General features: G+C 46.8%; 1 pseudogene; it reads right to left on the reverse strand.

Moving 5' to 3' along the window:
* The window catches only part of LOC136526928 (cinnamoyl-CoA reductase 1-like), an 87,498-nt pseudogene that overhangs the window by 21,394 nt on the left and 53,277 nt on the right, over window positions 1–12,827 (reverse strand).

Consider the following 12,827-nt stretch of genomic DNA (forward strand, 5'->3'; position numbering starts at 1 on the left):
TTATCGTTCCGACCACGGTTGCCGCGGTAGTTGTCGCGGTGTGGGGGTGGTCGAAGCGTGGAACCCTTGCTGCTTCTTCGATGATTATCTTTTTAGCATCGTCGGCATCCGCATATTTCTTGGCAGTGGCCAGGAGCGCTATGACTGATTCAGGTCTCTTGCGAAGGAGCTTGTCTCGTAGGGCATCATGGAAGCGGAGACCAGTAATGAAAGCCTCGATTGCCTTGTTGTCAGAGATTGATGGGACCTTGATGTGCATCTCCAAGAAACACCGGACGTACTCGCGTAGTGGCTCATCTTTCCGGTCTTGAATCCACTGTAGATCATATTTGTTGTCGGGTTGCTCGCAAGTAGCAATGAAGTTGTCGATGAAAGCTTGCTTGAGCTCTTGCCAAGAATCAAAGTAGTTCACCGGCAAGCTGACCAGCCATTGGTGACCTGCATGGTCGACAGCGACTGGGAAGTAGTTAGACATGATGTGCTTGTCAGCCATGGCTAATCTGCATGCAGTTTTGTAGAGCATGACCCATAATTCGGGGTTCTCCTTGCCGTCGTACTTCTGAAGTTTTTCGAGCTTGAAGTTCTTGGGCCATATGACTTGGCAAAGGTGTGGAGTAAACTGCTTCAAACCCGGAGGGCCATGGGCAGTATCATATTCCATACGGCGATAGCTTTCGTGGGATGCACGATCATTGGCTCTTTGGTTGATGCGATTGCGCAGATCACGTCCTCTGAGGTAATGGAGGAGATCGTTATTGCCATCACGGCGATCTTGGTTGCCATCCTGATTAACCCTGCGGCCATGGTTATCACGGCGATTATCGTGGTTGTCTCGGTGGTTGTCATCCCGAAAGTCATGGCGGTTGTCATCCCGACGGCAGTTGTCGTCCCGACCACCATCATGGCCACCGTTCCTGCCTTGACGGTTGTCTGATAGGTCGTTGTTGCGCGAGCCACATTGGTTGGGTGGCTGTGAGCGACTTGAGTACTGGTAGCTGTGTCTTGATTTGACTGAGATGGATGGAGCTCGGGCTTGATTTACAATCTTTGTGGTCTGGGCCATAGCAGCCGTCAGGTAAGCTTGTATATCATCATGAACTGCCTGTATTTCCGGGGTGTTGGGTAGTCGTTGCATTATTGCCATAGCAATAGCTATGTTGGCGCTTGGAGTCCTGAAGACCTTCTTGTCCCCCACCCTGTCAAAGGCATTGCTAAGGTCGCATGGCTGGACCCTTATGCGTCGGGCCTCCTCTTCTGCCTCGGCTTCAATTTGTCGGTGATTAAACCGGTCAATATTGCGTGCTTTGCGTGCTAGCCTTTCTTGTTCTGTTTCACCGACTGCCGGTGGTTCGTCATTACTGACGACATTGATCAAGTCCCCTCGCCTTGGTGGGAAGGATGGGAATCACAGGAATCCTAGGGCATGGTCTAGGATATCTAGATCATATTCAATGCGTTCATCGTCATGATGCTAGAGCTCGGTGTGAACGGAGGCATTAGATGCGATGCCGGACGAGGAGCTTGAGCCACCCTCTTGGACTGTGTGGACCTGTCCTTCTTGATAATCCTCAATTCGGACCATGTTGATGAAGTTGCGCAGGCCGTAGGGCTGGACCTGGTGGTTCTCCATCGAGGCTTCATGCTCAGAGAGCCAGAGACCCGTAGCAGGGGCTGGCCAGGCAACGAACAGAGCGCCCTTCAGGAGTAGATGTGACCACGAGATCCGTACCTGAGTCATGCAGGATGACTGGCCCGAGCTAGTTGGGTAGATCTGTTGTGGGTCATAGTTACCTGCTCATTAGGTTGACTTTGAATCGAACTTACCAGAGCCAGGATTTTGGCAAGTTTGGTGCCGACCCGATCGATGGAGTCGAGCAAGTCGGTGTTGTCGATCTGCCTCCTTTTGTAGCGAGGAAGCGGACGACGGGTTGTCGGCGTGGCTGAAGACGACGCTGGCGTGGTCGAAGCCAGATCCACCATGGTCGGAGCCGGATCCACTATGGTTGGAGCCAGATCCTCCGTGGTTGGAGCCGTAGCCGATGCAGTTGAAGCAGTGGTCGGCACAGATTGAACCCGCACCTCCTTCGGGGTCATGGCGATGAAGTCGTCGGAGCCGGTGGTCTAGAAGATCTGGCCGATGGTGAACGTGAGGCCATTCGGTGTAGCCATGGAACCGAGGATGATGACCATCTTGTTCGCCAGGAGAGTAGTACGCATACCCCCTACCTGGCGCACCACTATCGACGAAATATGGTCAGCAATCTACCTAGGGGTATGCCCAAGGTAGTAGATTATCAGTAGACAGATGCGTAAGCTACAAACAAGATGGTGATGCAAGACAGACACAAGATTTTATCTAGGTTTGGCCACCGCAAAGGCGTAATACATGTCCTGCGTCTGATTGTATTGCTGTATGTCAATGAGAGATGTTTTTAGAGGGGTCCCCTACCCGCCTTATATAGTCCGGGGGCCAGGGTTACAGATCTAGAAACTAATCCTAGCCAGTTACAATTGCCATAGGTGGCCGGATAAGGATTCCTATTCTAACTGACTAGGATCTTGCTTGATCTCCAAATCTATCTTGACTCCTTGCGCGGGATTCTGAACAGGTTGCTCGGGCCGCGTGTCGTCTTCTAGTGGACCAGACCCCCTAATCCGGGCCGGCCCAAGCCTAGCCGTAAGGGTATAGGGGTTAATACCGCCACAAGGTTTATACTGGTTCAGGCTGAATGTCCCTACATCCAGTCTATTGTTGCTTGTATTATTAGCACCAAAAATGGTTCGTAGTAGGGGATACAAATGGTCGAGAGAGGGACTGGTCCTAGGTCTCTGATGGAAGGGTCGAAAGGATGCCAAGAGCCTAGGTCACTGCTCAGCTGTGTGTGTTTGACTTATGTGTCAAGAGTTGATCCTCTTAGTGGGGGGCCCTACCCTCCCTTTTATAGACCAAGGGGGGAGCAGGGGTTATAGATGGGAGAAAGGAGAAAAACCAGGGGCCAAGAAGTCCCTCCGAAGGTGTTGAGCCCTCCTTTTCTGCTGAGCCAGCCTTGCTGACACGGCCAGACGGTGTCAAGGATTGGCACATTCGCCGGGTGCCCGTGTCCTAGCTACGCCATGCCCTTACCGGATCAGCAAGTGGCCACGTCCCGTCCCGCCCCATCGGGCGACGTGTCGGACAAGGGTGTTGGCCTGTGGCCCTGTGAGGAGCGGATGGCACGGCGACAGTACGTCCATCACTATAGATGGCGCGAGTCTCTTCCTGGACCATAGTGGTTGTCGTATGCCCATGTTAGTATCCACACCCGAGGGCTGATGGCGGCGCCTACAACACTATGGGACAAAAGTTGGCGCCTACAACACTATTTGAGCACTGTTAGGTCAGAAATGGCTTAAAGCGCTCGTCCCATTGTATCCTAACGATACCTTCCTACAGGCGTGCAGGGCATGGTCCTTGGTATGGTGGTTGACTCAAATGTCATGTCGTACCCTGTGCTTGTCAGGATGAAGGCGTAGGGTGCAGTCATCAGTTGAGGCGGAGCCAGCCCTCAGCCATCGGACGGGATGGAGCCTGTCCTTAGTCATCGAGCGAGGCAGAGCCCGCCCCCGGACACCGAGTCAGGTGGAGCTAGCCCTCGGGGGTCGAATGAGGCAGAGCCAACCCTCGGGGGTCAGACGAGGCAGAGCCAGCCCTCGAGGGTCGGTCGAGGCGGAGCCAATCTTCCGTCGTTCGGGCAAGAAGCGTAGTAGCATTCTTGTCTGACCAGAAGCATCAACATTCGATGGTCCTTGGTTCCACCTCATTTGGTACCTTGGTATTAGGTCCCCGACAGTAACCAAGTATAAGGCGACCAATGGCACCTGATGCCAAACTGGTTGTAAGTAACCTGCTCAAATACAAGTACCGAGGAGGGGATGATGTGAGGACCGTAGGGAGAAGGCTACGCCAGAAGGGGCAGCCACATGCCATGGCTAGCGGCGGGGCTCGCAGGCAATCGCACTACGACCATGGGAGCACCACCGGTGGCCATGGCCATAGCTGTAGCTCCGAGCGAGCTCAGAATGAGAGAGAGTGCTAGAGAGAGGGTAGGGAGCGAGTGAGGGAAAACTCGGCGTCCACTTCAACTCTTCTGCATAAGTGCACGCCCGAGGCGAGTGGGGGCACAGCTTCAGCATGATGGCCACACGGCGATAAGCATCAATATAGGTCGGCCATGTCCAAGTGCTCCAGGATAGCTCAAAAATGCCTGAAAACTGACTGAACCTCCATTTTCTTGCATCTCTATCTCCTAAACCGAGCGATGAAAAACTAAACCAATTGCACAGTGTTGTAGAGCTATATGAGGACTACAACTTTACTTAAAGGTTTTTGATCTAACTCAGATTATATTGGAAGATAGAGAGCTGCAAAGTAGGGCTCATGAAATTGAAAATTCAGTTTTCAGTTAACCCAGACTTAGCAAATTTTCGAGCTCCCAAAACAGCCATGGATTCCAACTTGAGGGCTCGGTTAGACGAAGTTAGAGACTAAACTAGGTCTTGACCTTTAAACAAAGCTTGTTATACCTAATATGAACTACAACTTTTATTTAGGTCCCACCACCATGCAAACAATCTAGCCATAATTCAAACCAAGTCAAACTATCATCGCGGTAAAGCTTAAATTAGAGTTTTAGACCGATTGAGGCATTTTCTTGACCTTTGCTCGACACGAACCCTTCATGACTTTTGTTGTAGAGTTCAATTAGAGTCATTTGGGCAAGGTATCAAGGTTTGGTTGATGACCTATAATTCCATTCACTTAATAAAGCAATCAAAGAAAGAATGTAACTCATCGTTTCATGCGACTTTTTAGCTCTAGACTTCATGAAACTTTTCCACTGGTCAAGGTGGATGCATGTTGATGTAATGTACATGAAATAAGCATGTTTGACATTACTCTTGCATAATCTTAACAAGGGTATACATGTAAGCAAAGGTGTGTTGTCCAAGCTTAAGTTGGAGCTCACTCTTGTAGATTTGATCTTTCACCATCATCACCACTCAACATGTCATGTTTGAGCTCAAACCCATTGCTTAACTAGTGACAAACACCTAGGGTGTTACAGCCCTCCCCCTTACGAGAATCTCACCCCGAGATTCGATGCGAAAGACTTCTAAGGGAAGAGAAGCGTGTCATCCATTATCCAACATCAGTGATAGCATTAGGCTACTTAACTTTAGAGTATCAGATAGGCTAATTTGGTCAAGACACTTTCTAATACTTGTTCTTCGTAGTAAGTTTTTGTCTGAAGAATTTCCTTCATTGGCTTCCATGAAGCATTGTTACTTTGGGAGGAATCTAAGATAGCACAATACTTTGTTCTCGGGATGCGGAGAGTACTATGGAGCTTAAACTAATTACCCACAATATCTATTTCCCTAGTGAATATAGCATGGACCATGTGAACTTTGCACTAGACTGCAAGCTTCTGAAAGCTACTCATTACAATGGTTCCATGTTCATTCACAAAGTTCAAAAAGCAGTCCTCTACCAAAGTAGCTTGAGTACAACCTTTCATAAGGGATGAGATCACAGATGGGGTAAACATCCTCCAAGGCTATAAGAAACCAAGTAACCAACAACCAATATCTATGCTAGTCGTAACCGTTCAATTACTCAGATGCCAATCGATAGAAAACAACATGATGTTCCATGTGTGCAGTTCTCCTTCTCTAATGATAACACTTTATTATCTGAGTCCGTTGAGTGAGCGGTGAATGTGATAGCCGACTCTGTTGACAAAGCATTTTTGACGATCATTATTTAAGGGAATCCTCGTATCCAAGTGGCAACAGTTATCTGGGTTGAATCTGAGGCAACCTCATGGGTAAAAACACATGGAAAGTACCAAGGACAAGTCCGCCTTGGAAAACATTGCTAAAGAAGGATGACAGCAAGGTCTGGAGGTCAACGAAAGTTGTAAGTATACACCGACTGGAAAAACAGTACACTACTAAGCAGGTTGAGCACAATTTGCCTTCATGGTGCAGTGGCGCAGTAAGTTGGGTTGACTTGCACTATCGCAAAATTAGCCTGGTTGGACTACTTTTGACATTGAGGCTTCCTTTCTAATGTCAAAAAACAACTAAAAATCAAAGTCTGAAATCTGTTGCTTGACACTTTTCAAATTGTTTTCGACTCGTAATGGCATAAATTGACTTGTGGAACACCTTGATGTAACAGAACCGACCAAATCATAAGAACGTAAGTACAAAAACAATCACCGGAGTGATCAAATTCCTGTACTTAAGCTCCCATAATCCCGGTAGTCCGGAAATCACGAAGGATTTCAACCAACTCTCGACATACAAACCAAGATCGTAGTGATTCAACACAACACATCATCCGTTACAACATTTCACAAGTAGCATTCGGATTACATCCATCAGAGTTGAAATAGAATATTACAAACCAAGTTTGAGTGTGCGGAAGCAACATAGTTTGGTACAAACATCATAGTTTTCAATTACGTTGCCAAGTCTGAGTCATGTCCCACAAAAGCATTATCAGGTATGAGAACTAGTAGAGACCGTGCCCAACGGTCTAGTCTTCATCCCCAGCTGGGAGAAGGCAGTACTTGCAGCAACCAAAGTAGAACTGGTCATCTGCAACAGGTGGGAGATAAACCCTGAGTACGAGAAGGTACTCAGCTAGACTTACCTGACAAAACCAGAAATAAAAGACACCAAGGATCATGCAAGGCTTTTCAGGTGGGCTAGCTTGACACAGTTGCATAAAAGAGCTTATGATTATAGTAACCAATTTAAACTTAGCATTAAGCTTATCATTATTTACCTATCCACTAGATTAGCACCTGTACTAGAGCACTCACTTATTAGAAGCAAACAATATTAACCATAGCAGGTATCATAAGGCTGTCATCATCATATCATCATTTCCGAACCATTAAGTTATTAAGTGCATCTACATTGGAGATAAGCCCGTCAAGTTCTCACTAACCGGGAGAGACGGCGATTCGAATCGAATTACAACTCAGCTGAGGGGGTATTCCTAACTCTCACCCTGGCATACTTAGCAAGGGTAGCCGTGGGTTACCTTTGGTACATCTCAGGAACCAAATTCGCGGGTTCGATCAGCGCCAGCACTCTCAGGGATTACCCTTCTGCCAGGACGATCAGGACTTTTAAATCACCTGCCCTTGGACTCACGCCTACGGCTCCCTTCCGAGGCGCACTTTATACTTATCGACTCCCGGCCTGAGGTGAGCTACTCGGCTTCGTGGTCGGTCTCCAGACCCGGCCAACTAAGAGAGAGGCATGCGTTCAACATGAACAGGAAAGGCTCCAAGAATCAGTCCTTAAGCGACACAGACGGAGTCACTGCAAACCGGCAAGCCTTCGTCCGGTCTTCATTTCAAATTAAGACTGGTTCTTTTCCACGATAGCAATTATAGCCAACCGTGCCACATGTATCTTCCTATATCTCGCAGGTGACGCCCTTACCAATGCACGATCGACCTGGCTGAGGGGTGGGGGTGGCAGAGGGGATCACGGCGAGTCTATGAGCGGGATGGCCATCGCGTTTTTGCAGTGGCGAGCAAGCGGGGCGAAGGCGGAGCAATGGCGGGCGGCTGCGGACCCGACGCTGCGCGCGGAGGAAATGCAATGAAGCAGCGACTCGGTGGGCAGGCGCTGGGGTGGCTTCAAGACACGGCTGCGACGCCAGGACAGCCACGGCGCGTGGCCTGTGCGACAGAAGGCCGGCGACGAGTGGCGGACATGCGGCGTCAAGCCTCTGAGCCGGTCGGCCACGGCGACTGACCGTTTTCTGAAAACAAACGCGATTTAGTGTTCATCGACGATGACTGACAGCACGTGTTCGACGATCATCAACTCCTAATCCGTGGTGATCTAGACCATGCCATGGTTAACAAAGTTGCTCATCTACACGTGAACTACAACTCTTTCCACTAGAGCTCAAGCTGGTTTGGCTCGGTTAGGGAGATACATGGCTCCAAACATGGGTACACGAAACTGTACTTCACTTTAGGACTTAGAAAAATTTGCTAAGTATGAAATCAGCATGTACTTCTGACTTGTGGGCCATGTTTGAGCATGTTCTAGCAATTTTCATGAGTTGGTCATAAAACAACTTTTGTTCCTTGATAAATTAGCTACAACTTTTGTAAAGAGTGGACAGCCATGCAAAGTCTCTAGGTTGGACTTTTGAATCAGTCAAACGATGACACTACATGGGTCAATTCAAGTCAAACTTGCACTTGAGGGCATTTTGTTCATTTTGGTCTACATAAACAATGTCCCAACAAGTAACCTAAGTATAGTTAGTGTGTAATAGACCATGATCAACCACTTTACAAACTTGTTATACCACTTCTACTGATCACATGTGATAAAGAAAGTAAAACAAGCAATTCATACATATGTTTCAATACAATGTTTCACATGTTGCATGACCTTGTTGTTATCCTATACTTGTCACATTACTACCATATTGCCATGTTTCCAAGTATGAGAGTTTCATGTTACATTCACATGTTTCCCTACTACCATTCTAAGCAATCAAGCATGAAACACATACAATTTAAAATGTTGCATATGTATGTTTCAGTGATAATGACATGATGACATGGATATTGCACATGTTTATGAAATGAAATGCGATTTAGTGGAAGCCAAACACCTAGGGTGTTACAGCCCTCCCCCCTTAGAAAAATCTCGTCCCGAGATTTGGAAAGCGTACCATTTAGTATAGAAAGTTGGATGGTTTTCCTTTAAATAATCTTCCCGTTCCCAAGTTGCATCCCGTTCACTATGATTACTCCAAACTACCTTGTATAACTTAACCACTCGTGTACGAGTCACTCTTTCTTGTGTATCCAGAACTTGCACGGGCTTTTCCTCATAAGAAAGATCAGATTTCAAGTTGACTTTCCTTGTTGCGATTCTTTCCTCAGGAATACGAAGACACTTCTTCAACTGGGACACATGGAATACCGGGAATATAGCTCCCATCTCATGGGGTAGATTGAGCTTATATGCTACTCTTCCACTTTTCTCGATAATGCGGTAGGGTCCAACATATCGAGGCTCAAGCTTCCTTTTAATTCCAAAGCGCTTGACTCCTTTCATAGGCGATACCTTTAGATAAACATGATCACCTACTTCAAACTCAATAGGTTTCCTTCTCTTATCAGCGTAGCTCTTTTGTCTAGCCTGAGCGGCAGTCATATTCTTCTGTATAGTCCGGACTTGCTCTTCGGCTTCTTTTACAAAGTCAATACCATAGAACCTTCTTTCTCCGGGTTCCACCCAGTTCAAAGGAGTGCTACACTTGCGGCCATAAAGAGCTTCAAAAGGAGCCATTTTGATACTTTCTTGATAACTGTTGTTATACAAGAATTCAGCGAGAGGTAACCAGTCTTCCCAAGAGCCTTTGCAAGAGATAAGACAAGCTCTAAGCATGTCCTCAAGAATTTGATTAACACGCTCAGTCTGTCCTGATGTTTGCGGATGATAGGCAGAACTGCGGATTAAATGAGTGCCAAGATTCTGATGTAAGCACTCCCAAAAGCGAGCCGTGAACTGAGGTCCTCTATCAGAAACAATGGATTTGGGTACACCATGGAGACGTACCACTTGTTGAAAATAAATCTCAGCATAATTGTGAGGATGATAGGTAGACTTGACCGGAATAAAGTGAGCAGATTTAGTTAGACGATCTACGATAACCCAGATGGAATCACAACCCTTTTTGGTAGTGGGTAATCCAACAATAAAATCCATGCTAATCTCTTCCCACTTCCAGCCAGGAATAGAGAGTGGCTGCAACAGTCCGGGCCTTATGTGAATAGCCTTGACTCTGCAACAGTTATCACACCTTGCCACGTAGGCTGCGATTTCTTTCTTCATCTTGGTCCACCAATAATACAGCTTGAGATCTTGATACATTTTACTGCTACCAGGATGGATGGACAACTTAGAAGAATGGGCTTCAGCCATAATTTGATTTCTAAGTTCTTTATCTTTGGGTACCACAAGTCTATCATTAAACCAGAGAATTCCTTTGTTATCGACCCTAAAGTGCTTGGTCTCTTTCTCTTTCATTTTCCGCTTGATGTGAAACACACCCACATCCGTCTTCTAGAGTTCGATAATTCGACTTCTAAGAGAGCAATCCACAGTGATATTGTGGAGTACTACAGGATGAAGGAGGTGTGCCAGATGAAAGTCTTCACTAACCAAGGAATTGCAATGGGCCTTTCTGCTTAAGGCATCAGCAACCACATTTGCCTTACCAGGATGGTAGTGCACTTGAAGGTTGTAGTCTTTGATCAATTCTAACCATCGTCGTTGACACATATTCAACTCGGGTTGAGTAAAAATGTACTTGAGGCTTTTATGGTCAGTATAGATGTTGCACACATTACCCAGCAAGTAATGTCTCCAAATCTTCAGGGCATGAACAACTGCGGCTAGCTCTAAGTCATGGGTAGGATAGTTGACTTCATGCTTTCGGAGCTGGCGCGAAGCATAAGCAATTACTCGGCCTTCCTGCATAAGAACACACCCCAAATCGGTGCCACATGCGTCACAGTAGACATCAAAAGGCTTCTCGATGTCAGGTTGTGCCAATACAGGAGCAGAGGTTAGTAAAGTCCGCAAAGTGTGGAAAGCCTCTTCACACTTCGGAGTCCACACAAACTTCTCATCCTTTTGCAGTAGTCGAGTCATGGGCTTGGCGATCTTTGAGAAATCTGGGATAAAGCGGTGATAATAGCCAGCCAATCCCAGGAAATTTCGGACTTCTGTGACCGTAGTAGGTGCCTTCCACTCAAGGACTTCTTGCACCTTAGTAGGGTCAACCGAAATTCCATCACCAGATAAAACATGACCTAGAAAAGGTATCTTGTTCAACCAGAACTCGCACTTGCTGAACTTAGCATAAAGCTGGTTGTCACGTAACCGAGTTAAAACAATTCTCAGATGTTCAGCATGCTCTTCTTCATTCTGAGAATATACCAGGATATCATCAATGAACACGACGACAAATTTGTCCAATTCCGGCATGAATACAGAATTCATCAGGTACATAAAGTGTGCCGGAGCATTTGTCAACCCAAATGACATGACGAGGTATTCGAACAAGCCATAACGAGTAGAGAAAGCTGTCTTTGATATATCTTCAGGACGAATTTTGATCTGAGGTAGCCAGACCTCAAATCGATCTTGGAGAATACCTTAGCTTTAGAGAGCTGATCAAACAGAATATCGATGCGAGGAAGAGGGTATTTGTTCTTGATAGTAACAGCATTAAGGGGGCGATAATCCACGCACATGCGTAGAGATTCGTCCTTCTTCTTCACAAATATAGCTGGACAACCCCAAGGAGAAGAACTAGGCCGAATCAATCCTTTCTTCAATAGCTCATTCAACTGACTCTTCAGCTCAGCCAACTCATTGGGCGACATTCTATAGGGCCTTCGAGAAATAGGAGCCGTACCCGGAATGAGTTCTATCTTGAATTCTATATCACGGTCCGGAGGTAATCCAGGCAAGTCATCAGGAAAGACATCTAGAAACTCACAGACAACCGGTAGATCCTTAATGGCTTTGGCTAGGGTAGCATTGGCGGTATTGTGGATAGAGATATCACGAGGTAACTGCACTAGAAAACCCTTCTTATCCATAGGATCCCTCAACATTACCACACGGGTTGAGGTATCGATCAACACTCCATTCCCGCTCATCCACTTCATTCCTAGGATTATATCAATTCCTACCCCCGGTAGAACTACAAGATCCGTACGAAACTCTCGATCTCCAATCTCAAGCTTTACATCTTTAACTACTTGGTTAGTCAGGATATTATTTCCAGCAGCACTAATACAATACCCACCCTTGACAATTGTAATCACATTCATATTATGCTCAGATGCAAAAGTAGAACTCACAAAGGAGTGCGAAGCACCCGAATCAAAGAGCACAACTGTAGGGTGATCATTAACAAGAAACTTACCAGCGGTGACCACTTCACCAGCAGGAATTTCCTCCACTGTAGTATAGTGAACACGCCCCTGACGGACGTTTCCTTGAGCATTCTTGGGGGGATGGGGACATCTATTTGCCCAATGACCATGTTGGTTACAGTTCCAGCACGGCCTGTTTGCTAGTGGAACATTGGATCTACCCTGCCCAGAGGTATTCTTCGGCAAGGAAATTGTATACCCCTTGCGGAAACCAGTTTTACCTTGGTTCTTCTTCTAAGGTGGGCGGTACCGGACATTAGCATTGGGTGAACGGTACAGGGTCTTAGATACCATTGGAGCCTTGGACTGGGAAGCACCAGCCTCAAAGTTCCTTTTACGGTTCTTAGAAGCAGCATAAATCTTGTCATTATTCTCTTGAGTTAGGGTGTCACTGATAAACTCATTGAAGGTGACACACTTGCAGTTGCCCATTAACTTCATTAGTTTTGGGGAAAGTCCCCTCTTGAAGCTAGCTATTCTCTTGGCGTCAGTATCGACGAACTCAGGAGCATATCTTGCCAGGTTGTTGAATGCCTGGAGATACTCATTGAGACTCTTGTTGCCTTGGGTGAGCTTCATAAACTCAGTATGCTTAATGGCCATGAGACCAGGAGGGATAAAGTGTCCCCTGAAGGCTGCTTGGAACTGGTTCCAAACGATCTCAACGTTAGCAGGGAAGGTGGTCCTATGATGGGTCCACCATATGCCTGCAGGGCCTTGGAGCTGGTGTCCTGCATACGAAGCCTTCGTGCCTTCAGTCAAATGGAGCAATCCAAACCT

Source organism: Miscanthus floridulus, chromosome 19 (assembly GCF_019320115.1).
Source record: "Miscanthus floridulus cultivar M001 chromosome 19, ASM1932011v1, whole genome shotgun sequence".
Taxonomy (NCBI): domain Eukaryota; kingdom Viridiplantae; phylum Streptophyta; class Magnoliopsida; order Poales; family Poaceae; genus Miscanthus; species Miscanthus floridulus.